The 25770-nt window shown below is 39.8% G+C and overlaps 1 protein-coding gene across 3 annotated transcripts in view; it reads left to right on the top strand.

Annotated features, from left to right (window-relative positions):
* The first annotated feature begins 15930 nt into the window (after positions 1-15930).
* Positions 15931-25770, top strand: part of Psmd14 (proteasome 26S subunit, non-ATPase 14) — a 90770-nt gene continuing 80930 nt past the window's right edge. The window contains exons 1-2 of one of the 3 annotated variants that reach the window (XM_021186006.3): positions 15931-16098; positions 24929-25054. The gene's annotated coding sequence lies outside the window, so the exon portion shown is untranslated. Of the gene's footprint in view, positions 16099-16231; positions 16309-17197; positions 17217-24928; positions 25055-25770 lie in introns of those variants that run through there. The other 2 variants (XM_029470729.2, XM_085834851.1) reach the window with 2 other exon arrangements.

Here is a 25770-nt window from a genome sequence, read left to right as displayed (position 1 = left end):
CATGGTGTCTGTTCACAGCAGTAAAACCCTAACTAAGACAGTCACTTTGTGAAAATGTATTAAAGCAGCAATGAGAAACTAGTACAGATGCCAAGGCAATAAAGGGGGATATCAGACAAGCACATGAACTTAATAGGATAGGGAATAGAGTTCTAACTTCCTTGTGGAAATAAGAGACCTAAAACCAAACTCCTTCAAAGACAGGAACAAGAACTGAAGCCATGATTTAAAATGGGGAAACTGAATAGCTACCCTTCCTCCCCGCCCCCCAGAGCTGTGCATAAGATCAGCTGGGCATGGTGGCTCAGTCCTTTAATACCAGCACATGAGAAGCAGAGGCAGGGAGATTCTATGAGTTCAAGGCCAGACTGGGCTACAAATGAGCTCCAGGACACAGACAAAACCCTATCTTGAAGAAAAAAAACGAAAGAAATGTAAAATCAGGATCCAAGGAGAGAATTAGTGAACGAAAAGGTAGTTATGATAAAACTTAGAATTTCAGATGGTTCAGTGGTTAAGAGCACTGGCTGTTCTTCCAGAGGACCTGGGTTCAGTTCTCAGTACCCACATGGCAGTTTACAACTATCTGTAACTTCACTTCCAGAAGATCTGACACTCTCTTCAGGCACTACAAACTAAACATCCACACACATAAAAAGAAAATATTTTTAAAAGAATTTCAGATTTTTAAAAATGTAAAATTTAGAATTAGAAGGATGACATTATGAAGATACAAAGGTGAGATTAAGAAGTTGCTACAGGGCTGCACAAGTCTGTATCTTGTGTCTTAGAGCTGAAGGGAGAAATGGACACACGCCCCTCTCCCTAATCTAGAAGCTATCTCCAATTGATAACCACTTGCAAATGAAAATTTACTTTCCTCTGGGGAAGACTCACTGGAAAAACGAAGTACTCTTAAGGGTGGGCATGCCCAGCAGGAGATGACCAACAGAAAACAACCTCAACATCTTTGGAGGTCCCTTATCTTATACTATCTTAGCAGGGATCTTTTATTTTTATTTTTACTAATTTATTTATATATGTTAGCACAATGCATTAATTCCATCTAAATCCCAAGTATTGTTTCCTATGGTACAATACTTTAAACCAAACTCCATAGTACATATATTATGACTAGCATTAAAACACCAGCCAGGGGCTGGTGAGATGGCTCAGTGGGTAAGAGCACCTGACTGCTCTTCCAAAGGTCCGGAGTTCAAATCCCAGCAACCACATGGTGGCTCACAACCATCCGTAATGAGATCTGACTCCCTCTTCTGGAGTGTCTGAAGACAGCTACAGTGTACTTACATATAATCAATAAATAAATTTTTAAAAAAAAATATGCCAAGATTTATGCACTTCCCTTTAAAAAAAGAAAAACAAAACCAAAAAAACACCAGCCAGGTCTTTTGTTCTCATAAACTTATTTTATAACCAGGCATGGTGGTATATACCTTTAATACCAGGACTCAGGAAGCAGAGACAGGCCAATCCCACAGTTGAGGCTAGCTTGGCCTATAGAGCAAGTTGTAGGACAGCTAGGGCTACACAGAGAATCTCCATCTCAAAATCCACCAGCACTAACAACCACAAAGGTTATTTCATGCAAATATGTGTGTTCCATTTTGAGTTGTATGTTGACATCATTTTAAAATAGAGTAACATAACTGCTCTTATTAAGGATTATGCTTTGAAACATAAAATAAAAAGTTTTCTGTAAGAAAAAGTGATCTTCCCTTCATTAAGTGCTTTGTCAATTTTTTTTTTTTTTTAATCTCAGAATTAGTACTTTCAACCCTTATCAGTGAACTTTCGGCACTTATTTTAAAAGTGATCATTAGTGGATTTTGTCATTTCTGTGGGCAAATATTAACTTCTCTCTAGAAATGAGCCCATCAGGACCTATATTTAGTAAATGATAAAAGCTGGCATTTATCTATAGAAGTCAGTGTTATGCTAAAAGCTTCCTACATGACTTCATTTAGTTACATATACCTATGTTGTTAATTTCAAACATAAGCAAACACTTTTTCTCCTTTGTGATGGTTTGAATGAGAAGGATTCCCCATAAGCTTATATGTATGAATGCTTGGACCCTAGTAGGTGGAACTTTTTAGGAAGGATTAGAAGGTGTGGCCTTGTTAGATGAGGTGTGTCATTATGAATGGGCTTTGTGACTTGAAAAGACTCCCATCAGTTCCAATGTGCCTTGTGCTTATGGATCGGGATGTGAATTCTCAGCTTATCCTCCTACCATGCCTTTGCTTGGCCATTGTAGGCATTAATTTTTTTCCAACCTACTCTAATAAGGGCTCAACCTCTTCTCTGGCCCACCGCCCACCAGAGGTGGTGGACAAGAAATCTTTTTAGAACACAGGAGAAGTAGATCTGTTTAGAAGTAGTTCTTTGGAGGCAAGTCCAATCTTTGTTGTCAGGATCTCAGCAGTTCAGTCCAGTAGCAAACACCAAATATGAATCAGCAGCTGCAGTTCAGTCCTTTCAGCAGACACCACATACAAACCTGCAAGGTCAGTTCAATCCAGAAGAAACTGCAAGGCTCGCCAACAGGCCCAAGGCCACAGAAGAAGTCACAAGAAGCCCGAGGAACCTCACAAGAAGTTCTTTGATGAGTTTCTCTCAATGGCATCACCACAAGTGGAGCTCAGTAACACAACGTAAAGTGAATCAATACAGGTGTGTTGTTAGCAAAGAATAGCAAAGTGGAGCAGAGCAAACCAGTACACAAGCTTCCACTGTCTGTGAAATCATATTTATATTTCTTCTGAACATCACGTGTTTGCTATAGCAAAACATCCTTTTACCTGTGTCTGCTTCAGGAAAATATTCTTTGCTTTAGCACAACATCTTTTCACCTGTGTGCCCTAGCAAAACATCATTTGACTTAACTGACTTTACAAAGAACCAGAGGTTTACACTTTAGGTCAATATGTACTAACCTTCTAAACCCACAAGCCCAATTAAACGTGTTCTTCTAAAAGTTAGCTTGGTCATGGTATTTTGTTCCAGCAATGGAAAAGTAGTTAAGACATGCCCCAAAGGTAAGAGATAGATTGGGATAGATTCAGAACTGTCCAGTACCATACTCTTGTTCATGTTTGATAAAGTTTGACGTCAGGTAATATAAATGTACCTTTTTTTTAGTTGATTTAGTTATTCTAAGTCCTATGTATTTCCATTTGATCCAGCTTGCAGGAAACTGATATCTCATCACTGGGACTGGTTCAGCTACTTGGAAACTAATCTATGCAAGTGTTTCTTCTGAGCTTATTAAACGGGAACAGACTTGTGATTAATCTAGTGCTAATTATTCCTCACTCTTGAAGCATATCCTCTCCTTTGTGTCCCACTTGATGTTACCCATGTGAATCTCCACCCAAGCTTATGTTGGGGTATCCTTTACTCCCCCCAAACTTTTCACAGGCTTCTTTCCCTTACCCACACCCACACTCTGTTGATTGGTCATTTTTCTGGATATTTGAGGGATCACTCTGCTTATCCTACAGTACCTTCTGTAAAGCTCTCTCCTTCCTGTGCAGTGCTCTGGATACTCTGCCTTGCAGTTATGCCTGCCCCAGTTTCCTGTCTCTTCAACTCAGATGGAACTCTGATTTCTTCCTTTCCATGCTGAGGCATGGGACGTGTTTCTAGACAGCAAGCTGGGACAAGACAAGGAATAGTCCTCTGCCAGTTTATTTTACACCACTCAGGGACATTGTTGTTTGTTTGTTGTACAGTATCTTGATTTTCATTTTATTCCTTCCTATTAGAGATGGCAATTTCTTTTGTAATTAGACATTAAAGTGCAAACAAATTATCTGTGTAAGTCCTAGATGATGTTTTAAATACGTCACCTTTCCCTCTTTTCATATACTATGATGTTAGAAGGTGAAAGAATGATGTTACTGTGATCCTCGCCACCTTGAACTTTAGCTTTTCATAGTGAAAGATAGCAATGTTAGAATTTGTTTAAGCCATTACCACTTTGGTCTTTGCTAAAAGCAAAGTCTGATAAAGCAACTAACATACAAATCCATTCAGCTGAGCAAGTAACTTAGTCAAATTCGCAGGAATTGGCAATGATGGAGCTGATTTATGAAATCTCATCTGTCTGCACTCAAAATCATTGTTCAATAGTTTTCCCAATTTTGTTTATGTATGTGTGGTGGTTTGAATATGCTTGGCCCAGGGAGTGACACTATTAGGAGATTAGGGCTACTTGTTGGAGTAGGTGTGGCCTTGTTAAAGGAAGTGTGTCACTGTTGGGATGGGCTTTGGGACACTACTGATACAGCCTAGGAGATAGACAGTCTTCTCCTGGCTACTTTGCATCAACCCATTGAGCTCTCAGCTCCTTTTTCAGCACCATGTCTGCCTGAATGGTGCCAGGCTTGACAATGGACTGAACCTCTGAACATGTAAGTCAGACCCAATTAAATGTTGTCCTTTATAAGAGTTGCCTTGGTCATGGTGTCTGTTCACAGCAGTGAACCCTAAGACAGTATGTATCATTACCACACGTTTAAACACTCATATACTGCTTATGGCATTGCTTACTTTAAAATTAGAAGTTTTTAAAATTAACTGAGCACTGCCTCTGATAATGACCACTAAATCATAGTTTGGATATGTTATTTACATATTTTAATATATTATAATTTATTATAGAATTATGATATAGTATAATTCAATATATTACATAATTACAAATACTTAATATATGATATGTTAGAAATATATACCCACTAGTACAAATTTGATATATATACTAAAATATATTATTATAGATTATTAGTACATATAATAATATATATTACAATCTATTAGTTTTATTTGTAGTTATATTCATGAGACATTTTGGTCAGATACAAGAGGAAGGACACTAAATATATTTATAGACGTTTATAGTAACAAGTAATAGAAAATTATCCAAGTATACATCAAATGAAAAATAGACAGTGATCTAGCCATAAAGCAGTGAAAATTCCCTGAGAATATGTATATAGAGACAACAGAAACTTTCATGTCGATGGTAATTAAGACTCTGCTCCCCAAAGAAACCTTCCACAGAGCCCTATAGCATAGAAGAGAGGTAGAGCAAATCCAGTAGGGTAAAAAGACTCATCAATGTCCTTTCTTGGAAAATGCAAGGGAAATAGAGGCCTCAAAGATGTTTGCTTTAATAATTACCTAGTGCCAGATGCCTAATACCGTTTCATGTAGGTTAAATGCTATTTCTGTGCCATCCATAAGGTCTGTTTCATTAAAACCCTTTCTATACACTGGAAAATTGTTTGTAATATAATTACCACTTTAGAAAAACAATTTTTAGATTATCCTGGGTTCCTCCATACAAGGCAAGTAAATATGAATCACTTGAGTTGCTCTGTACATTCTGCTTGTTTTTCTAGAACAAGAAATAAAGTCGTAAAAGCTTTTGAAGCAGAGATACTCTCAACCACTAGTAATTGGAATATATACTGTAGACTTCGAATTGTTGTCTGTAGGGTATCTTTTTCTTAGTAGATGTTAAGACAATTCTTCATTGAATTATTTGCACAAATAGATGAGGAAAACTAAAAATAAAATGACTTGGAAAGATGAAATTTAATTGACATCAAGGATACTTATATCACATCATCAAGAAAAATCATGGCAATATCAGCAAGTGCCTTTTAAATTAAATGACAAATTGGAAGTGTTTAACAACATATGGTCTCTTTTCCTTGACATATATGATTAAGAATATATCTTTTTATCAAAATGTAAAATACCATCTGGCAAAAGTAACAATTATTCTATTGGCTTTATACATTAAATTAATTCACTGTACTTTAAAATGTAAATATTTTCCTATTTTTTCTTTTCCTTGTGCTGGATCTATATTTATTTATAATACAAACTGCATAAGTCAAAAACTATAATTAGGTATAACAATTAAAACCAATTTTGAATTTTGAACAGAAAGTATTCCTTAAATTCATACCAAACATTTCTTAAAATTTTAAATGGCAACAGCCCTTTTTTTAAACATTCATCATTACAAAGCTGGGTTAATGAAAAATTTACTATTGTAACTTATTAAGCAAGTCATTGGACCTGTTTTTGAGAGTAGTAAGCTCTTTAATGTAGGAAGGGGCTTTTATTACAAAGGCAGTGTGTCTGTGCGCCTTAAGGTTTTGAAATCCAGAGAGTAATGGTAATAATCCAGCCATGCACTTATTCAATAGACACATCAAGTTCAGAGAATACTGAAAAAGCAGCAAACACAATGTTCACTAGACATTTAGTGATCTGAACTTTTGGCAGCATAAGTTTTAGGAAGCACGTTAAATATAATCCTTTATGTTACAGTGTTCTTAAAGCCACAATGGGCCTAACCTAAAAGAGAATGTGTTATCGTTGGTATATAATATTCCTATCAGATATGTCTCAATAAAAGTTTTGATGTTTGCGATTTTAAAAAAGTTATTATTTTAAGAGGAATTTTATCTCGGTTTTAAATGTTCTCAATGCTTTAAAGTTTCCTTTGTAGGTAGGAGAGAGTAGTTGGATAAATATTTCTAGCATTGAATTTAAATTTTAATCTCTACTATGACAAGAGTATATTTTCTTCTTTAAAAAAACATTAAAATTTAAACTAAAGTCAGGCTAAGTAAATCAATGTTTATAAGTGGGGATATAAGAGAAGATTGCACAAGATGCCCTGAATTGATCACCCCCACCCCAAAATGTAGGACCAAGTGTAGGGGTAGAGAAGTGAGAAAGAACAGCAGGAACTATAAGAGGAAATATATTGGTTTGAAGATCCTAAAGGCATGAAGAAACATGATTTAAATAAACTGAACCCATTTTCAGTTTGATGAACCCAAAGATTCAGTCTGATGGATCCTGACAAACCACTACCACAGTAAATATATTGAACACTAATAGCAGCTCAGAAAGTTCTGTTATGCTTTTGTACAGTGACTTGACCCTAAACACACTGTGAATCACCAAGGCAACTGATCTCCTGTCAGTATAATACACAAGTACACGTATGTGTGGATATGTGAATTTTTTTTAGAGTTTAAAGTGTTTTTTAATAGCATGTACTCATGTTGATGTTTTAGAAATTTATCCATCTTATTGCATATAATTTTCTTTTTATTGGCTTTGGATTTATGATCCTCTTGCCTCTGCCTCCTGAGTATTGGGATTATAGCTGTGCTTGCCTTCCTGGCAAAATAATTGTCTTTGAAGTTTATTTTTTTAATGCTAGCACAAGCCAAATGTGGTAGCATGTATCTGTAACCTCAGTGCTCAAGAATTGAAACAGGAAGATCTGAGCTTGAGGCTAGTCTGGACTACACAGCAAGTTCAAGTGCAGGCTAGACTACACAGTGAGACCCATTCCATAGAAGAAAAAGAATAAAGAAAGGAGGGACTAAAATAATTGTAGTGCCTTTTAAATTGCTGTTTGCCTGACTTATCTTCCATCCTTTTTGTCCTTTAATATAAAATTAATCTCTTATGGATGGAACATAATTGCAACATTTCCACACATTTTGCTAATTTCTGCTTCATATCTGATTCTTTATCTATTTACATTTAATGTAGTTACTGATAAGGCAGGATTTACATTTGTTTCTTTGCTGACTCCTCCTTCCTCCCTCCCCCCTTTCTCCCTTCCTCCCTCCCTCTCTTTCTCCCTCCTTTCTGTAATTCCTTCCTTCCTTCCTTCCTTCCTTCCTTCCTTCCTTCCTTCCTTCCTTCCTTCCTCTATTTCTCCAGTCATTTTCCCTTCTTTCCCAATAATTAATTAATTAATCTGCTTTATATTCTCTCTCCTCTCCTCCCAGTTCCACCTCACAAATTCTTCTCCCCATTACCCCTTCCCTTTCTCCTCAGAGCAGGGAAGCCCCCTTGGGTACCTGCCTGCGTTGGAACATCAAGTTGTAGCAGGACTAAGCGCATTCTCTCTCACTGAGTCCAACTAGCCAGTCCAGCTAGGGGAAGGGAGACCAATGTCAGGCAACAGAATCGCAGAGACTGCACCTGCTCCAACTGTTAGGAGACTCATGAAGACCATCATGTGTGGGGAGGGGTACAGGAGAGGGTTGGGTGACAGAGCAGAAATTGGTGGGGGGGGGCATCTCTGGGACTAGCCAAAGACCTGGGAAGGGGAGTCTCCTGGAAGTCTATAGGGGTAACCCAAGTTGAGACTCCTAGCAGCGGGGTTAGGATGGGGTATGGAGACTAAAGTGGCCATCTCCTGTAGCTAGGCAGGACTTCCACTGGGGGGGACATCAACCCACCCACAAAACCTTCAACCCAAAATGTGTCTTGCCTACAACATGTACAGGGATAAAGATGGAGCAGAGATTGAGGAAATGGCCAACCAGTAACTGCTCCAACTTGAGAACCATCCAATGCGATAGAGCCAACCCCTTATATCATTAATGATACTCTGTTATGCTTGTAGACAGTAGAATAGCACAACTGTCTCCTGAGAGGCTTCCTTCAGCAGTGGATGGAAACAGGTAGAGAAACCCACAGCCAAACATCAGGCAGAGCTCAGGGAGTCAGTCTTGTGGAAGAGAGGGCAGGTGGGTAAGACTGAGCAAGCTGGAGGGGGTCAAGGACACCACAAGAAGACCTACAGAGTCAACTAACCTGGGCCCATGGGGCTCACAGAGACTGAACCATCAACCAGAGAACATGCATGAGGTGGAACTATACATTTGTCGCAGGTATGCAGCTCAGTCTTTTCCAATTTTTAATGTCTCTATTTTAACATATTTTTCCAACAGACAAGAAGTTTTAAGAGGAAGTTATTTAAATTTTTAAAAAATTTTAAAGTTTTTTTTAATGTGTATAAGTGTTTTGCCTGCATATATGTCTGTGCACTGCACGGGTGCCTAGTATGCATAGAGGCTACAAGAAGGCTAGAAGAGAACATCAGGCTCCCTGGAACTGGGGCTACAGATGATTGTGAGCCATCACATGTGTGCTGGGTCCTCTGGAAGAGCAGGCATCGCTGAGCATTAGAGAGAGCATTAAAAAAAATATCTCTGTATGGCTCATGCAACAAATCCAGCAAATACTGGACTTTGAATCCACTGGAAAGGTCTCCTGGGTAAGGTGCTAAAAAGATGACAGTGAGCCAGACAGCCATGGACCTATCTTCACGAAGCAGTCCCAGTACAAAGAAGGTAAGCATCATAACAGCAGAACTACCGGTGTGGGGCTGAGAAAGAGCACAGTAAGAGGAGCCATCCTGCTGACCTTTTCAGACTTCAAAGAGATTGGTTAAGTGAACGGGGAAAATGGAGAAAGCAGCAGAGTGCTCTGGTCAGAGGGAAAGGAATATATGAAAACTATCAGAAGCGTAATTAAGGGAGGGGATGGCACGAAGGAACTTGGAGGAACCTAAGTAGCATAGACTCTACCCCCAGCATCCCAAGGGCAGCTACTTGTTTCATGTTTGTCTTAGTCAGTCAGGGTTTCTATTCCTGCACAAACATCATGACCAAGAAGCAAGTTGGGGAGGAAAGGATTTATTCAGCTTACAATTCCATACTGCTGTTCATCACCAAAGGAAGTCAGGACTGTAACTCAAGCAGGTCAGAAAGCAGGAGCTGATGCAGAGGCCTTGAAGGGATGTTATTTACTGCCTTGCTTCCCCTGGCTTGCTCAGCTTGCTTTCTTATAGAACCCAGGACTCCCAGCCCAGGGATGGAACCACCCACAGTGGGCCCTCCCTCCTTGATCTCTTATTGAGAAAATGCCTCACAGCTGGATCTCATGGAGGCATTTTCTTAACAGAGGCTCCTTTCTCTAATAGACTGTTGATACACAAAACCAGCCAGTACAATGTTATATCTTTGTTTCTGTATTTCTTCATTACTGCAAGTTTTAATGTTATTTGTTCCACCTCTGCTTCTCTCTCTAGTTTTGAAGAACTGTCTTAATACTGTAGCCCTGGCTGATCTAGGACTTGCTACATAGACTAGGTTGATGGCAATCCTCCTGCCTCTGCCTCGACAGTGCTGGGGTTACAGGATGTGCCATAGTAATTGTTAGTCTTTGTTGTGAATTTGTCTATATTTAGAATCACCATGGAAGCACACCTTTGGAGGTATACACACACACACACACACACACACACACACACACACACACACAGATACACACATATGTGTGTATGTATCTATTTATACCTTGCCTTAAGTATATATTAACTTAACAATCTTGTTCTTTGATTATATGCACACAGGCATATTTGAGCATTTTATTTTTTAATATTTTATTTATTCATTTATGTGTGCACAACTTATGTGTGTGTCTGCGTGTACATTTGCAAATGTGTGCATAGGAGCAAGAAGAGGGCATTAGGTGTCCATCATTCCTCACCTGTTTCTCAGAGGCAGGTTCTTCTTGAACCTGGGGCTTTCATTTTAGCTATACTGAAAACCAGTAAGCCTGAGCAATCTTCTTATACTTACCGTGTGCCAGGATGGGTAGCATGGGGATTCAGGGACTGTCCGGTGGCTTGTGGGTGAGTGCCAGGATCTGAGTCCAGTCCTCATGGCCACTGAGCAAGCACTCTGAGCTGCTAGGCAGCCCTTCTAGCTCCATGTTTTTGAGTTTTTCTAAGTGCTTGCTCTGGAAATTATAATTTTACTTATCTAGTTTAGATATATCTACTTAAGTTCAATACTGTAGAAAAGCCTTGTACTATGTAACTTCATTTTTTTCCTTTGGTTGTCATCATACAAATTATATCTTTATATGAACTACTTCTAGATTTATAATTGCTTCACTCAGTCCTTTAGAACAAACAGAAACACACACACACACACACAGTCTTTTACACTAACTTATTCATTTGTCTTTACAAATATTCATTCTTTCATGTGGTTTTTGAATATCTAGTGCCTTTGTATTTGAAACTAAAGGACTCTCATTAGTATTTCTTGTTGAGATTTCCCATTGGCAAATCCTCTTTATTTTCTTTAGTATATACATTTTGAATATGTATTAATATTCCCTCTGGTTTTGAAATATAATAATCCTGGATGTAGGATTCTTTTGGTCTTTTTTTTCCTGTTTCAAAAGCTTTATTATTATTTTTTTAACTTGGTCCAAGACTTGGGAGGGGCTTTAGGGTGGTTACAAAGCTGCCTAGTGGCCTGAGAGGTTCATTCAGTTGGAGGTCCTGAGACTGGCTATTTCAAAGCAGAGGAGGGAGCTCCTTGGAAGGTGAAGAAGCCTTCTAGTCGTGCTTAGGAGTGAGCCACTCAAAGAGGTATGTAGCCAGAGATGTCTGGGGCACACCAGTCTGTTTGTTGTTGCCCAGCCATCCTATGGAGGTTGATCAGGTCGTTGTCCATCTTCTTTTGTTTGGTTTTTTTTTTGTTGTTGTTGTTGTTTTTTCGAGACAGGGTTTCTCTGTATAGCCCTGGCTGTCCTGGAACTCACTCTGTAGACCAGGCTGGCCTTAAAGTCATAAATCTTCCTGCCTCTGCCTCCCAAGTGCTGGGATTAAAGCCATGTGCCACCACTGCACTGCTGTCCGTCTTCTTTATGAGCTCCTTATTCAGGATGTGGTTTTCCAAGAAGTCACAGAGATGAGGATCTGTGCGGGCAGAACCCAGGTAATAAAGATCCAAAAAGGCCTGATTCAGGTTTTTCTCCAGAACCTAGGCAGCACCCATGGCCTCCTGGGTTTCACCCCACTCATCTCATCTTGAGATGGTTTCTACACATCCTGGAAGAGTGCACAGCTAGTGTTCATTCTGCAACTTGACGAGTTGCTTGGTGCCCTTGGACTTCTCGTATGCCAATTGGAGGAAGAAGTGGCTTGCACCCCTGATAGCCACATCATCTGATCAAAATAGTAGCCCAGGGAGGTAGGTGTAAGAGGCCTCTGGGAGCAAGTTGACCCGGTAGCTCCCAGCAGCTTCCCCTCTGGTGGAATAATCCTGACATCTGAAAGGTCATGGCTGATCCATGAGTATGGAGCTAACCTGGAAGAGATGGTGCTGGCTGGTCCTAGGAACCAAAAGTACTGAAGAGATTGTCTTGGAGGCTGCAACTGAAGAGACTGTAAGGCTGCTGGAGAGTTAACAGAGTCCAAGCGTCAGTTTTGTCCAAACACTGTTGAAACAAGACAGATCCACAGGCCCTCCAAGGCACTGCTGTCATTTTTGTTTTTATATTTGATTGTGTTCTATGGGTTTTCGAAGAGCTGTCTATATTTCTTCATGCTTTTTTTGTTCTGTTTTTGAAATTGGATAGTTTCAATGACCCATACTGAAATTGCTTATTCTTTCTTCCCTTCCTTAAACCTGCTGTTAAGACCCATTATGTAAAGTTTTCACTTTTGTTAATGTATTTTCAATTCTACATCTTATGTCTTTTAAATAATTGCTATTTTTAAAAAAAAATTTTAAGGCTTTTTTTTTTTTGCGAGACAGTATCATTATGTGGCCCTGGAACTCAATATGTTAACCAGGCTGATCTAAAACTAACAGAGTTTGGCCTCCTCTTCCTCCTTCTCCTCCTCCTCCTCCTCTTCTTCTTCCTCTTCCTCTTCTCCTTTGTCTGTGCTGGGATTAAAGATCTGTACCCTCATTTTACCTAGTTTTACTAATTTTTGATGTTCTCTTTTCCCTTACTTTCTTTTAGTTCTTCAGAAATGGTTTCCACTAGCTTTTTGAACACATTAAAAAGTTCTGTTGCCGGGCGTGGTGGCGCACGCCTTTAATCCCAGCATTTGGGAGGCAGAGGCAGGCGGGTTTCTGAGTTCGAGGCCAGCCTGGTCTACAAAGCGAGTTCCAGGACAGTCAGGGGCTACACAGAGAAACCCTGTCTCGAAAAACCAAAAAAAAAAAAAAAAAAAAAAAAAAAAAAGGTTCTGTCATGTAATGGTGACCACTCTGGACTCTGAACATATTAAAAACACTTTTTTAGGGACTGGAAAGGTGGCTTGGTGGTTAAGCATATTTGTTGCTCTTCCAGGAGATGAATTCCCTTTCCAACACCTAAGTCAGAAAGCCCACAACTGTCTGTAACTCTAGCTATGCATGATCTGATGCCCTCTTTTGGTCTCTCAAGGCACCTGCACAGAAGTGGTATTCATTCACACAGGCACACTTACATACAGAAACAAAAATAATAAAAATAAATCTTTCAAAATGATCCTTCTACTATAGGAACTTACTAAAATATATAAAAATACACATATGAAAAGAGGTTTAATGGTGTTACTGTACAATGCAGAGTAGATACCAAAAAAACAGCAATGTGTTACCTTTTTTTCAGTTGTTGACCAGTGGAATCATATGTGCCAACCCCTAAGCATTGCAGGCTATTGTCCATACACCTGGCTATTCCCCGGAACTTGACAGTCTGACTTGTTGTTGAAGATACTGGACACAAAGAACACAAAGAAACCAAGTTGGTACTCAGCTGGAAGCTTCGTTCATATTGACTAAACTTTCATGGTGCTAAAAGATGCAATGCATGCTACCAGAAGAGAAAAATAACCATCAGTCTCATCCAGCCCTGAACCTTGCAAATTACAAAAACAATTGGCCTGACAAGATATTCCAACTGATGTAATAGTGGCATAAATGTTATTGGAGTAACCAACACTTTCTGATTACTAAGGTCTGTTCTATTACACAGAACTAATACCTGGCACTGTTAAAAGGGCCATGAACTGTGTCTAGATAGGCCGTAGGCTTTAAGGAAGAACTCAATACTGTTATTCTGCTAAATGGACATAGTATTGAAATGATGTCTAATACTATTAGATCATAGCATAGATCAGAACGTATTTTAGCCTTCATCAGAGATACTTCTTGTAGTAGATGTCAGTTAACACAGAGCCTCTCCGTGAGACAATGCACAGGGAATAGGAGTATGTGGAGTGTTCCGCTTCAATCATACATTATATCTCATCCCTTCTTCCAAGGCCCAGGGATCTTTTCAGATTAGATGGAGAGATTGCCAGAAGCAGAGGTGGTGGATCTAAGAAACTGTTTTTTAGACATTGGGAGGTTGCACAATAAACTCATAGTAAAGTGACAACATGCATAAGATGTAAGCAAACTCAAGCCAGACAAAACTCCAGCATAGTGGTGGGAAGGTAGGTACCAGATCCTACCACTAGCAAAGGGAAGGGAGAGGAAGAGACAGTTTTCTTTAATTATGTAACCCCAGGCAGGTCAACCACATTCCCTGTTAGTTGTGGTAGTTGGGCAACACAAACTAGACTAGATAAGGAGGAGTGGTTCCAGGTTGGGTGCGAAGAGAGGGAAGGTTTGAGAGAGGGGTTAGAGAATAAGCTGGGAAGTGAATATGTTTAATGTTTATTAATTCTTTGAAAATTAATACAAATACTGTTTTAAAATGTGGATGTTTATGTATGTGTGTGAGGTTACGGTGCTCTTGAGAGAAAAGGTCACTGAATCCTCTGGAGATGAAGTTACAAGCAGTTTGCAGCCCATTGTGGTTGCTGGAAAATGAACTTGGGTCTTCTGGAAGAGCAGCAAAAGTGAGAGTGCTTAGTGGCTGAGCCACCTCTCCAGGCCCAGGAAGACTTAACCATTGTCTTATTAGGGTTTTACTGCTGTGAACAGACACCATGACCAAGACAACTCTTATAAGGACAACATTTAATTGGGGCTGGCTTATAGGTCCATTCTCATCAAGTTGGGCATGGTATCAACATAGCAGCATCCAGGCAGGCATGATGGTACAGGAAGAGTTGAGAATTCTACATCTTCATCTTAAGGCTGCTAGCAGAATACTGTCTTTCAGGCAGCTAGGATAAGGGTGTCAAAGCCCATACCCACAGTAACACACCTACACCAACAAGGCCACACCTACTCCAATAGGGCCACACTTTTTAATAGTGTCACTCCCTGGGACAAGCATATACAAACCATCATAACCATATTCTTGTAATAACCATATTCCTTTTGAGTTTTACTAAAGGGGAATGATTCTGTAATCTGTTCTCTTCCACCATTCAGTAGTTCCATGGTGATTTTAGAGTCAGGAATGCTTTAAACAAAAAACAAAAATTAGAAACGCTTTAAAGATGCATTTTAACAAATTTGAGAAAGTGGGAGTAATCCATAAACATGGTGAGTGACCTAAACGGCGTCCCAGGGTGTGATAGAAACTTGCCAAAGTTAATTTGAGTAACTTTGTTTTGAAAATCTAACACAAAGATAAAAGGTCGTTATCGTTTAATTATGTAGAGAAGTAGTGTTTTCAATACGTATTGAAACAGCTGAAAATAAGAGGCAGGAACACTGGAAAAACGTCGAATTTCCTTGAGGTCTATAGCCCCCCCCCCCCCCCCCCCCCCCACACACACACACACAGGTATAGCCCTGGCTGTTCTGGAACTCACTTTGTAGACCAGGTTGGCCTTGAACTCAGAAATCCGCCTGCCTCTGCCTCCCAAGTGCTGGGATTAAAGGCGTGCACCACCACCACCCAGCCTATAACCCTTTTTTTAGGCAGTGAAGGCAAGAAGAGGTAAACTCGGATGCGGAAAGAGCCTGTTTATTTCTAACCATCTCCTTATCCCCCACCCCTTTAATTTTTGCTTTTCAAGTGACCAAGAAAACCTTAATTCAACCTTTTACATTTTGAGGAAGGCCACAAAGGCAAAGGACAGAACCAAGCCGATTCTAGCCTCCACAAAGCTGATAACTCCAAAACTCCCAAAGCATGGAGACCTCAGTGAAGCAGGATAGGCGCTGTGAGAAAACCAGGAGGGCAGAGCAGCTCGCCTGACTTCCCGGGAACCAGGGCCAGGCGGCCTGCGCGTGCGCCGTGTGCTCCTCCGCCCCCAGCCGGCTCCGCCCCCCCAGCCGGCTCCGCTCCCCGGCGGACTCCAATTGGCCGTAGAGGAAAGGAAGCTGAAGGAAGCCGGGAACCCGGAAGTACTTCTCAGCAGAGGCCTGGGCGACTCTTTTGAATGGAATCGGGCTGATTCATCGCCGGTTCTCCGAGCCAGGTCCTTGTTGAGTGTGGGGCGCTGCCCTCGCCGCCGCGTCGCCGCAAGGCCAGGTAGGATGCAGACCGCGAGCTCTCTTCAGGCGGCCTCAGCCGAGCCCCGAGGCGGGCCTGGGACGTCCGGGAGCCTGCCTCGCTAGGCCGCCGCAAGCCTTGGGCTTTCCTGAGTCACGTTGCCCAGCCAGGTTGCCGGTGGAGTCCGGGGCCTGATGGGAGCGCGGGCCCCTTGGTCCTTTCTTCCTTCACCTCCGGGTGTCCGGCAAGGTTAGGGCTGGATGTCATCTCCTTGCAAACGTTTCTGCTTCTCTCTAGCTTGGGAACCTTTAACCCATCAACTGGCAGGACCCTGTTTATGGTCTACTTGTGTTCGTCTTTAGATCTTCCTGTATTGAAAAACTTCCAGTCCAGGGAAGAAAAGGAGCGAGGATGGACCGAATTTCAGGAGCGTGCATGTTCGCGTAATCGTTTGTCCTGCTAGCTTTAAAAACCTTCAGAGAGGCATGCTTTTAATCCTGAATGTTTTTAGAATAAAGCTGGGTTATTCCTGCTTTGCCATTACTTCTTGTATTGCTCCACTTGAGTACTGGTCCGTGAATTGGTTACATGTCCATTTTTGAGTAAAGTAGAAATCAACTACCGCTGCTGCGGGTTATTAGAACTCAGTTTTCCCGTGGGTCTACCGAACTCAAGTGTCTGTCAAAGAATGATGCCCGCATTTCAAAAGAATCTTAAGCAATTTGGGGACGCTTTGTTTACTTATTAATTTGGAGATAGGTTCTTACTCAGTATATCTGCTTGGTCTAAAACTAATTATGTACACCAGGCTGGCCTTAAATTAATACAATCCTGCCTCAGTTTACCAAGTGTTGAAGTTAAAGGCATGTAATTCCACTTTAGCACGGAGTGAAAAAAAGTTAAAGTGACAACAAAGTTCCACGTCGTGGCTGTGGTAGTTTGTAATTGCCCCCAATAGGCCCATAAGGGAGTGGCACTATTAGGGGGTGTGGCTTTGCTGAAGGAAGTGTGTCACTGTTGGGGTGGGCTTTGAGGTGTCATATGCTCAAGTGTGGCACACAGTCTCCTGCTGCGTGTGGATCGAGATGTAGAACTCTGAGGTACCATGTCTGCCTGCATGCCACTGTGCTTCTTCTCACCATGATGAAAATGAACCTGTAAGCCAGCCCCAATGAAATGTTTTCTACAAGAGGTGCTGTGGTCATAGTGTCTCTTCACAGCAATAGAAACTTGAAGACAGTGGCAAACACTTCTAATGCCAGAATTAGAGAATATAAGAGGCCTTAAAAGTTAGCAAAGAAATACAGTTCTCATGTGAACACTCCCAGTACTAGGGAGAAAAAGGTGGGGAGAATCTCCGGCTGTTTGAGGCCGGCCTGGTCTGTGTAACCGATTATAGGTCAGGCTGCTGGTGGGTCTGCTTTTCTGTTTGTTTTTGAGATGGCTTCTCCCTACACAGCCCAGGCTAACCACTGCCTGATGGGATCTTCCTGCTTTAGCCTCCACAGTGTAGTGTTGGCATTACAGGTATGTGCATCAGTACCCAGCCTAAAAGTTGTTTGTACTGCTGCAAACATAATGTAAGTAAAGTAACAAGACAAGCACTTAACGTTGAAGTTGGAAACTGGACAGATTGTCAATGTGGATAATTAATATAACGGTGCCTGTCTTGCCAGTGGTTTGTTTTTTAATGTTTAAATTTTATTGTTTAGGGCCTTGAGAGAGCTCCTGCAGAGTACCTGGGTTCTATTCGCAGCACCCATATCCAGCGACTCACAATGGATTGTAACTCCAGCCCTGCAGATGTCCTGGGGTACCTGTACTGATGTGTAGATACCCTCCCCCCCCAACACAATGAAAACAATACAAATAAATCGTATGTGTTAAAGTGCATAGGTTGTATATGTAGAGATAATCAAGGTAGACAGCGGCTCATCGTTAACTATAGGAAGGTGTTTTGGTAAAGAACTGAAAGTTGTCTTGAATTTGTCTAAAACAAAGTTAAATCTTGTCAAAAGAACAACATTTTGAAGTTCTGATCTTTTATTTTACTCTCACCTGTTGGATTCGGGATGTTCATCCCACCCCCACCCAGTAAGATCTTTGATAATAAAACATTGCTATTGTAGTTAAAAGCTGGATTTTTAACTTCAGGGACTGGATTCATCTCCTTTGTATACTTGCCATATAAACACTATACCTAGTACCTAGATTCAGAATCATTTGAAAATCAGTAACAGGAAGCAGTTGGGCCTTTTTGGCGAATATTTTGCTTAGACGTTGTAATCAGTGACCATGTGGTAGATAGCTATATTTCTTTTAAGGCTAAATTCGCAGTCTTCTACATGGAGGTTGGAGTGGAATCCTGTTTTTTAATTTTTAAAATACTGATTCACTGATTGGTGTTTGTAGGCGAGGGGGTGGGGGGCAGACAGATACAGGTGGAGACAGTTGGATATAATGGCTGTGAAGAGGGGAGAAGAAAAAGTCTGATGGCATCCAGAAGTCAGTTCAGCACTTCAACCATTTGGGTTCTGGGGCTCAAACTAAGACATCAGGCTAAGCAGTAAGCCCTTCAGTTGCTAAGCCTCCTTGCTGGTGGCTCCCAGTCTTGCTTTTCAAATGTTGTAATTCCAGTATTCCCAAGCAGAGGTGGTAGGATTGCTGCACCTGTGAGACCAGCGGGTCTATGGCAAGGTCCTGGCTGGTGAGACCCTGGCTCATAAGTCTTATAAAAACCAAAAGGTGGGGGGAAAAATCCTACTTAAAGAGTTACATTTAATTTTAGCTCCAGTTCTGATTGTACTGGAAAAAGTAGGGACGAAGTTCCTATCTTCCACAAATCAGAGAACAGAGGAATTGAATTTGAAATATAGTGGGATCCTAAATATGGAGTAGTTTGAAAGGATTTACTATTAGTTTGAGAGTATTAATATTTGCATAGAGGAATGGGGAGTAAACCAGTAAAGTAGGAGATACAATGTAAAGCCTGAATGACTAAATGCTTCATGATTTTAAATGAAGTCTAGGTAGTTTTGATGTGTTAGTATCCCTAGGAAGGTGGGAAATGTAAACTCATTCAACTCTGAAGGATCTGCTTTTTAGGTAGTCATTGTTCCGTGTAGTGCCTATAAATATTGGAGAACTGATATAAAGCCAACATGAACATGATCTAAAAATAATTACATTTTAGTCAGCTCTTACCCTGAGAGATTAAGTGGCAAGTCATCAACCTTCAAAGTAGATACTTGTTTTAGACTCGTTGCTAATCAGGGTGTTGCTAATCAGGGTTCTGAATATCGCTATGTATGTGATGTTATCCTGGGTATGTAAAACACTTCATCTCGTGGTAAGAAATGTGTTAAGAGAAGTTATATCAGGGATAGACAGAGAAGGGGCTCAGTGCCTAGCAGCACTTGTAAGAGCCACAGGATTCAGGTTCAGCTTCCAGCACCCATGTTCAGAGGATCTGACACCCTTTTCTGGATCTTAAGGGGCACCAGACATTCATATGGTATGCATTCATGCATGCAGATAAACACACACACATCAAAATAAAATAGATTAAAGAAAATACCAAAGTGAATCTATTATAAGTGGGCTCTTAAATCCTCAGTTTTTTGATAGGTGGAAACTTAGTTTGGATCTACAAACCTTTTACATTGCTTCTGTTTCTGAGAATTGAAGATATTCTCTTTTAGCCGGGTGGTTATGCCTCATGACTTGGAGGCAGAGGCAGACGCAGGCAGATCTTTGTGAGTTTTAGGCTTAGCCTGGTCTACAGAGTGAGATCCAGGACTACACAGAGAAACCCTGTTTTGAACCCCACCCACCAAAAAACCCCAAACAAAAACAACGACACCCTCACTTTTATGTTACTGTGTACAGTTTAACTTGTGAACCTTTTTGCTGAATTCTGAAAATGTCTCCAATATGATGGATTTATTTCTGTGAATATACCTGGTGTTCTATGGCCTTCTAAGTGGCTTCAGAGTGAGAAAGAAGGGTGGCCATTCTAAGATGGTAAGTGCTGTTATAAAAGTAGCATTCATCGTTTGCTTGTTTTATGCCTATGGTTGTGTTAAATGTTTTCCTGTGTGCATTGATTTCTAAACAGCTGTATGAAACAGACGTTCTCTATTCTCTTCTTTTGAATGAGAAAATTAAGGAGAGGTAATTGACTGAAGAATGAGTGTTAGAGACAATGCTGCCTTCCTGGCTCCTCCTGCAGGGTGACTGCATTGACCCCCATATGCTAAGGAAAATAGTTGTCATTATTTATCTCATCCCAGGGCACTGTTTGTTTCTTGCACCCCTAGATCATCTTATTAATAACTTGACGATATGAAATAAAGATTGGGAAAATTATATTTGAGATGTTAGTTGTACATGTAGCATATGTAAGTTGTTATTCTGTACTTTTCTGATTTTGAAAGTTGAGGTAACTCAGATGAACAACGTCCTTTGAGTGTAGCTAATTGCTCACTATTTTCCATGCGTGAATCCCTGGAATATATGTCTCTTGTGAAGATGAGTTCTGTATTTCAAATTTCTTGATAGGAACTGGAGGTATATATAGTTTAGTAACAGAAAGCTTGCCTAGCGTGGTTCAATGGGCTCAATCCTCAGGACTGCCAAAAAATCCTCAAGTGTTGGTACATTTGTAGTAGGCCCTGATTTATTTTGTTTTGTTGTGTTTGTGTGTGTGTGTGTGTGTGTCTGTGTGTGGTGTGGTGTAAAATAGACTTGGTAAAATGTATCATTTTAACCTTTTGGTATGTAGTTCTGCAGTGTTTAGTATATTTGCTTTGTTGAATCACTGTATTATTACCAACCATTTCCAGAGCTTTTCATCTTCCCACTTGTAATACTTTTTAAAAAAACATTGACAGCTCATGATTTTGTTGAATGAAGGAGAGCCATCATATCTGCTTCGATTGTAAAACATTTTATTTTTAGATTTATAAATACCAATTAGTTGACAAATGGGATTACATGAAATAAAAAAAAAAAAGCTTCTATACAGCAAAAAACAAAGATCTTACCAGTGAACAGACAGCCTGCAGAATAGGAGAAAATTTTTGCCAGCTATTACTTTAGACAGAGGGGTTAGTATCTAGAGTATATAAAGAACCACAAAATTAAACATCAAAAAAAATCAAAACCACCCCCCCACACACAAATGATGTGTACACACATAAATAGAAATAAATGTTTGTTAAGAAAAAGCTGCTAGTCAGCAAATGGCTAATGAGTTGAGAGAGTGTTTCTTAAAAGCAGAAACACAAATGGTCAGTAGGCATTTTTAAAAGTTTCCATCACTTTAGCCCCCAGAGAAACAACAAAGTAAAGCTACCCTAGAACTCCATCTCCTCCCAGGCTGAATGACCAGCACAGGAGCCCCACACTGATGAGGGCGTGGGGGAAGAAACAGGTACAAACCTGTGCACTATGTATGGAAGTCAAAGTGGTTGTGTAGGAGTTTTGTTTTGTTTTGTTTTGTTTTTTAATAGAAACAACATTTAACATGCATTTAACACAAGACCTAACTTCTTTGCCACTCCTGGGTATACAACCAAAGAATCCTGTGGCCTATCATGGGATACTTGCATATCCATGTTTATTGCTGCTGTGTTGACAATAACAAGGAAATGGACAGGGGAAATGTGGTCCATGCAATGTGATTTTATTAAATTGTAAAGAAAAAGGAAATTGTGAAATTTGCAAGAAAATGGATGAAACTGGAAAATAGTTAAGTGAGGTCACCTAGGCTCATCAAGACAAATATCACATGTTCTCTCTCATGCTGATCCTGTCTTCTAATTTTTATAAATATGTATTTGTGTGAGATTGAGTGTGGGTAGAGATCAGGAAAGTTTACAGGGGTCTTTTAAAGGGAGAAACAGCTTTAAAAAGGAAAAAGGGGGGTGGAGAGATGACTCAGCAGTTAAGAGCAGTAACTGCTCTTACGAAGGTCCCAGCAACCACATGATGGTTCACAACCATCTCTACAGCTACAGTGTACTCATATACATAAAATAAAAAAACAATTTTTTTAAAGGAGAAATGGGAAGGGTAACAAATACAACATGAACGTGGGAGGGAATACTGGGAGTGGAATGGTGGAAAGTGGAAGGGGACATGGAGATGGGGAAAAGGAGTGGCGACAGGGGTGAGGGAATCTATCAAAGTCAACTATTTATGGAAATACTATAAGGTTCAATTGTCTACATTTCATCTAATAGGTTATTTTATGTTTCACTTACGTGGAATCACATGATGTCTCTGTTACTGTAATAAAAGCAACTTATGGGAGAAAGGAATCGCTGTTGTCTTACAAATTCAGTTGGTAGTCCATCATCATTTTGGAGAAGTGAGGGTAGGAATTTGAAGCAGGTAGTGCCTTTACATCGACAGTTAGTAACAGGGTAAGGAGTGAGTGTGTGCCTAGTACTCGGCTAGTCTCCTCTATTCTTACAGTCTAGGGTCTCAAACCCGGTAATGGTTTCACCCAATTCCTGCCTCTGTCTGTCCATATAATAAAGGCAGTCAGGACAGTGAGTCCCTACAAGCCAGCCTGACCTAGATAATCTCTTATTGAACTCTTCTCAACTCAAGTGATTCCAGGTTGTGTCGACTTAGAAGTTAAAACCATTACATATGTCACCTTTAAGATCTGGCTTCCTACTACTCCCTCCCTCCCTCCCTCCCTCCCTCCCTCCCTCCCTCCCTCCCTTCCTTCCTTCCTTCCTTCCTTCCTTCCTTCCTTCTTGTGCTAGGGATTGAACTCAGATCTTTTTATACACCTAGGCAAGCACTCAGTGACTGGGCTACCTTTCCAGCCTTTACATAATATTTCCAGGTTCGACCAAATTGTAATATACATGTGTATTAGTCAGGGTTCTCTAGAGTCACAGAACTTATGGATAGTCTCTATATAGTAAAAGAATTTATTGATGACTTACAGTCGGCAGCCCAATTCCCAACAATGGTTCAGTCGCAGCTGTGAATGGAAGTCCAAGGTGTTCCACCACACCTTTAATCCCAGATGATGTAGCCCAGATTAAATCTCCTTAAACTCGGAGATTTAATCTTCTGGAATCCATAGCCACTATGTCTCAAGATCTCCATACCAAGATCCAGATAAGGATCTCCAAGCCTCCAGATAAGGGTCACTGGTGAGCCTTCCAATTCTGGATTGTAGTTCATTCCAAATATAGTCAAGTTGACAACCAAGAATAGCCACTACAATATGTGTCATAATTTTGTTCCTTTTTATAGCCACATAATATTCAATGCACTCTATTGTATGTATATATGATAGAATTTTTCACCATGTGGTAGGCATTTGGACTATTTCCATATTTTGACTATTGTGAATCCCAATGCTATATACATGTATGTAAGTGTCTTGTTTGAAAGACATGTCTTAAATACTTTGTAGCATATTTCAAGGAATAGAAACCAAGACGATATAGTAATTCTGTGTTTACATTTTTGAACAACTGCCAAATTGTTTTCCAGAACTCCTTGGTTCATAAGTTTGAAAAAGGATATTGTTGTCCCAAGATTCATAGTATCAGATTATCTTTATAGAAATGCTTCTCAATTGAGTGATTTTGCCCTTCCAAGAGACATTTAGCAATGTCTGGAGACATTTGTTTACTGTCACATTAGTTATTTCTGCTGACATATAATGTATAGACGTTAAAGATACTGCTAAACCCTGAGTTACCCACTGTACAGTCCCCACATGGCTCTGAGTGTCAGTAGTCCCAAGACTTACTGTTTGCAACTTTTTTCCCTCAGTGTTTATCCCTTTGCGATTATGAGTGGAAAATCTAGAGTTCTAAATTCTGAAGTGTGTTCAGAGAGGGAAGGGGGAAAGAAAGAATAGTAGTGTTTTGTTGTAGGTTTTGACAAAACTTTACTGTGTTAGACTGGCTTCAAACTCAGGGTGTCCAGCATCTTTTTGAAAGCTTTGGGCCACATTGTAGTAATTATAGAATAATAGTGTTGCTCTAACACTATTCCTCTTTACATTTTATAACTCTTAGCACTTTATATGTTCTTATTATTTTCATTATATTTGTGAATAAATAAATGATGAACTAATTGCAGGATCATAGTGGTCCAATTTTCAAGATAAAAGAAAAATAACACTAGTAGGGTCCTATATGCATAAGTATAGAATTTTTTTATTAGATATTTTCTTTATTTACATTTCAAATGTTATCCCCTTTTCTAGTTTATCCTCTGAAAACCCCCTATCCCTTCCCCCCTCACTCTGCTCCCCAACCCATCCACTCCTGGCCCTGGCAGTCCCCTGCACTGGGGCATAGAACCTTCACAGGACCAAGGGCCTCTCCTCCCATTGATGACCAATTAGGCCATCCTCTGCTGCATATGCAGATAGAGCCATGAGTCCTACCATGTGTTTTCTTTGGTTGGTAGTTTAGTCCCAGTGGGTACTGGTTAGTTCAGTGGGTACTGGTTGTTCCTCCTATGCGGCTGCAACCTATACTATTATATAGTAGAGTGATTTTTAAATTCTTTCTTAAAAGATAAGTAAATATTATTCTTTAAAAGACCTCAAGGAATACTGAAAGCTATAAAATGTCAGTCTTCAAAGTCTGTAAAAAAGCACAACATAAACACAGTGTAACAGAGTAATCTCGATGTATAATATCTGCTTAGGTGCTTAATAAGTCTGTGCTCTCAAGATAATTATTGAAACTTGGTTTTAGAGCCAGCATTGGGGAAATGGTGACTTCTATTTCATTTGCAGGTTTTTGCTTCTTTTTTTTTGGGGGGGGGGGTAATAAAATGTTCTCAATTCTCAAAATAATTAAGTACCTTTCCTTTTTAGGAGAGAGGAAAAACCACTTGTGAAAAATTGTATCTGCCAGAATTAGCAAGACTTGGAGTTAATAACAAATTTGTCAAATTCAACAAATTGAAGTTTAACACTGTAAGAATTACAGTTACTGAACAGGTGAGGTTTAAGAATGTATTTTATTTTTAACTGTTGTTTTAGGATATGATAGATACTATGTAAATGTATTATCTTTTTAACAGGCTTCAAATTATGAATATGTGTGATATCCAGATTTTAGAAGTTGAGTGATTTAGAATATTTATCAATATATTTCATTTCCAAATGTTAGTATTTTTATAAAATGTGTTCATCTTAAGTGTTTTAATTTGTTCAATATCTTTTCCTGTTTGCTCAGACATCTAATTTTGTGAAAAACACAAATTTGACCTGCCAGATTTTCTTTCCCTCTGCTCCCCACATCGCTCATGTATATTCACAGCATCTGGAGTCTGAGTAATGTCATCAGAAACAGCACAGGGAAAGTAGATAAACTAACACAGCTGGGAGCCGACTTTGGCCTAGAATGAACGGGTGGATATGTACATATATGGATATGTATTCCGAAGTGTATGTTGCCACCTCCATTGATTCTTTAGGTTTGTGAACTTGAAATGGTTCAAAAGAATTTTTCTTCTTTAGAAATATATTTTAGAGAAAATAATCTTTAATATTTAAAAATACACAGGGTTGTCTAAAAGGGACTTTATTGAATCCCTTTAGATATTCATCAAGTTGAGGAACTTGATGAGTATGTTATTTGTAATTATAATTAGGCAGATAAGCATGGTTGTGAAGATTAGATCTTGTCTGAAATACCAAATTTTCTTGCCTTC

Source organism: Mus caroli, unplaced genomic scaffold (assembly GCF_978045245.1).
Source record: "Mus caroli unplaced genomic scaffold, Mus_caroli_1 scaffold_2, whole genome shotgun sequence".
In the NCBI taxonomy this organism is placed as follows: Eukaryota; Metazoa; Chordata; class Mammalia; order Rodentia; family Muridae; genus Mus; species Mus caroli.
The sequence above is the reverse complement of the archived record's forward strand: the minus strand, read 5'-3'. Positions and strand labels throughout refer to the sequence as shown.